The 4,225-nt window shown below is 52.3% G+C and overlaps 1 pseudogene across 1 annotated transcript; it reads right to left on the reverse strand.

Annotated features, from left to right (window-relative positions):
• Positions 1 to 1,944: 1,944 nt before the first annotated feature.
• Positions 1,945 to 2,858, reverse strand: LOC308044768 (olfactory receptor 14J1-like; annotated as a pseudogene). The gene has a single exon. The product of its transcript is annotated as an olfactory receptor 14J1-like (transcript).
• Between the last annotated feature and the right edge of the window lie 1,367 nt (positions 2,859 to 4,225).

Below are 4,225 nucleotides of genomic sequence, written 5' to 3' on the forward strand. Positions count from 1 at the left end.
CAAGTACTCATCACTGAGGGATGCTGCTGGAAACCGGCTAAACAGAGGACTTTGTACCACTGATGATATTTGGGCTTGGTCATCCAGCCAACTTCCCATCCATCACAACATCCACATCTGTATCCCAGATCTCCCCAATCTGCTCTAAGGCACCACAGGAGACCATGTCTGGGGCCTTGCAAAACTCCTTGTATACAACACGCCTTTCTTTCCCCTGCCCGTTTGGGTTCAGCAATCCCTTCCTCGTCCTTCGACTGCCTGGACACGACTGTAGGAGAATGTGGCCCTCTCCCATCTCTCTCTCAGGGATAGAGATAGGTTGACAAGCCCATAAATCTCCCAGTTCTCCTTCCTGCTATTCTTGAAGATGGGCTTTGTCCTCTGCTGTTTTGAAGGACCACTGCACCTCTCTGATTCCTGTGGCACTTTTGAGACCACAATCCAGAATTTCCCACAGGGAAAGAGAGGCAGATGCAGGACTATGTAGAGCAGCATGTGATGGAGATGGCAAAGGTGATGGAGCAAACAGAGACACTTGCAGTGAGCCTGTCCGAGTAAGCTGAGATGAATCTCACTGGGCCACTGGGGTTTGTCCCTGGAGTCACACACAGAAATATCAGGGTTCTGTCAGGTGTTCAAATCTGAGCTGACCTCATGGACTTTGAAACACATTGAGATATTCAGGGTCAGACACTTTCCCTTATACACACAGAGGCAGAAGTCACAGTGTGTCTCTGGCCTTCTGTTCCTATTCCCAGAGATTGGGAGGCTCCTCAGCTGCACGGTGTGTTCCCATGTTCTGCATTCATCTTTGATGTCCCTCATCATTAGGAATGGACGTTGGCTCAAGGAAGCACATCCCAGTGCTGCATTCGGGTGGTTTCCTATGGGATATTAGTCCCAACATGATGTGACCTCAATAAACTGTCTCGCAGGCCTTCATGGAACAACAAGGAATAGTGATGGTGTTTGTGCTGACTTGGGTTCATCTCACCTCACGTTCATGATGTGCATGCTCACATCTCATCTTTACAATGCAAACATGAACCTCTCACTTACTCATTCAGTGTAATTCCACGAAGAGACAAGGAACTCTGAGCTAGGGTGAGAGGCCAGTGCTGGAAATGGAGGTTATGAGGGGCCAGTCCATGACAATGCCCTGGGGCAGCTTCTGTGGGGTGTCCAGTGCACAGGGGCACAGCCCAGCCCCTGCTCTGCTGGTCCTGCAGGTCTCTGGCAGGAGGTCTGGCTGTGAGAGGACACTGCTGTGTGCCAGTCCTGCACACACACACTGTTCAGCTGTACTCTGATGTTTCAACCTCCAGGCTGCTTTCTTGTGAGAGTTCTTGAAAGAAACTTGAAGAAGACCTGAGTCTTTTGGCACTGCCCTGAGGAGATCACTTTTCTTTATAGAAGTACTGTTAGGGAGGCCAGATCTGTCACAGCAGTGCCCATTGCCTGTCCCTGCCTGCGCCCACAGGACTGACACACAGCAGGATGGTGACCAAGCTGTCAGAGCCCTCAGTCCTTGCACTAACACAAGGGATGAGAAGGAGAGTGTGGCAGTGGAACCAGAACAGCTCTGGAAGACCAAGCGCTGGTGCTCCCTGGCAGGGCTGCCATGCTAGACTCTTTTCCCCTCCTCCCACACACACAGGACCTGTCCCTGCAGCTCCAAACAGGCCTTGGAGGAAGAATATCAGTGAAAAAAAATCACTGCAGAGCCCTTTATTTTGTTTAAATACACAGAGAGCATGGGTCCATATTTATACAGCCAGTGGGTTTGAAAAAAAGCTGACTGAATTAGAAAGGGGATAACAAAAATATCATGATTTTTTAAAAAATAAACACCACCAACACACACACACAGAAGTCTGGGCCTCTATTGAGTTACATTAAAACTGTTATCTGTTAAAGAGAAGATGATGAACACTTTATTATTTTTTAAATGCATCCCGCCATTACTTTTCTCAAGGCATCCTTGAGCTCCCTATTCCTCATGCTGTAGATGAGGGAGTTCAATGTTGGAGGTATCAGCGAGTATAGAACAGACACCAGCAGGTCCAAACATGGGAAGAGATGGAGGGGGGCTTCAGGTAGGCAAAAAAGGAGGTGCTGGCAAACAGAGAGATGACAGCCAGGTGAGGGAGGCAGGTGGAAAAGGCTTTGTGCCATCCCTGCTCAGAGGGGATCCTCAGCGCGGCCCTCAAGATCTGCACATAGGACACCACAATGAAAATGCAGCACATAAAAGCCAAATGGGCACTAACCACGAGAAGCCCAAGTTCCCCGAGGCAGGAGTTTGAGCAGGAGAGCTTGAGGATCTGGGGGATTTCACAGAAGAACTGGCCCAGGGCATTGCCCTTGCACAGGGGCAGTGAAAATGTATTGGCCGTGTGCAGCAGAGCATTGAGAAACCCAGTGGCCCGGGCAGCTGCTGCCATGTGGACACAAGCTCTGCTGCCCAGGAGGGTCCCATAGTGCAGGGGTTTGCAGATGGCAACGTAGCGGTTGTACGACATGACTGTGAGCATAGAATACTCTGCTGCTATCAAGAAGGAAAACAAAAAGAGCTGTGCAGCACATCCTGAGTATGAGATGGCCCTGGTGTCCCAGAAAGAATTGGCCATGGATTTGGGGACAGTGGTGGAGATGCAGCCCAGGTCGAGGAGGGTGAGGTTGAGCAGGAAGAAGTACATGGGGGTGTGGAGGTGCTGGTCCCAGGCTATGGTGGTGATGATGAGGCCATTGCCCAGGAGGTAGATGCCCAGGAAGAGCCAGAAGTGCAAAAGCTGCAGCTCCCGTGTGTCTGTGAATGGCAGGAGGAGGAACTGGGTGATGGAGCTGTTGTTGGACATCTGCTGCCTGTGGGCATGAGGACCCGTGAAAGGAGAAAAAGACAGTGACATGTTGTGGGAGACTTCTCTGAGAAAAATAAACATGCTGTTTCTCATGGAAAACCTCCCCCCTGATGGAGGGAGGTTTCAGCTCATTCTCTCTTTCTATCAAGTGAGAAAAACAGTTCATCACAGTTTAAAATACAGCTTGGGCATCTAGTTTCCATGAACACACCTCTTGGACAAGACCCCCTGAGTTGGTGTCAGAACAAAAACTGACCCACACTCACACCCCAACCGCAGAGAGCGAGAGCACCAGGGACAGGTGGAGAAACAGGGAAGGACACTGCAGTGCTACCAGAAAATAAAGCAAGGACAGAAAGGCAGACGGGCATGCTGTGAAACCTTCTCCTTACCTGGTGGTGCGCACTATCACTCACATGATGACACTGTAGAGCAAGTACTTTTAGCACCTTTTCTGTGTAACACATTCCAGGAACCCCTCAGCTGGAGGTCCAGCTGCTGAGGTGGAGACTCGTAACCTGGACCCCATGGCTTTGGGGCAGAGGGTCTGCTGAGGAGGAGAGGAGACCAGAGGTTGCACTGGGAAATGTGTCTGCACTGTGGAGGAGGACAGGGAGGGTTCTAAATCCTGTCTCAGGCATTCCTGGAAGCAGCTCCCTCTCCCTGCCCATGTCTGTGCTGCCTGCAGCTTTGTTTCTGTCCCTGGGTCTGCTCCCTGTCAGTGTCACAGACCCTGTCCCACCCGCTGTGTGCTCAGCTCTGTCCTGCTCACACCTCCTGGCACTGCCCAGGGGCAGCTCTGTGTGTGCAGGGGCTCAGGAGTAGCTCAGAGCAGTCCTAATGAGAACTGGGGTCTCAGTGTCTTCTCCAAAGAGAGAAATGAATCCCCATCTCCCATTGCACACCCAGCCAACCAAGAGTAGAAAACTGAAAGCACAGACTCCTTCCCTTGCAGCGGTTGCTGCCTCGATGTCGTTGTTCAGAAGGACCCTCTGCCATGTCTGTGGGGGGATCTGGAACTCTGAGCAGCCCTGACCCACACAGCCCCCTTCAACCCTACAAGCTCCCTGCCTGCCCTGTCGGGGTTCGCTCCTTCCACCCACAGCTGCTGCCATGGGATCTCCCGGGCAGGCTGAGTGCTGACCCTGGCAGGCGGCAGAGTCCCTGCCCCAGCACAGCCCTGGGGCGCAGGGACCCTGCTCTGCAAGACAGTCCTGGGCACCCCTGGGTGCTCACCCGGCTTCACAGCTGTTCAATGCGGCCTGACAAGAGCCCCGTCCTTACAGATCCCACAAGCTGTGCCTGCGCCAGTTTCAGGAGATGCCTCCAGGAGCTACAGCTGCACTGCCCTGCACCAGAGACTT

Source organism: Nesoenas mayeri, assembly GCF_963082525.1.
Source record: "Nesoenas mayeri genome assembly, chromosome: 11".
NCBI classification, from domain to species: Eukaryota; Metazoa; Chordata; class Aves; order Columbiformes; family Columbidae; genus Nesoenas; species Nesoenas mayeri.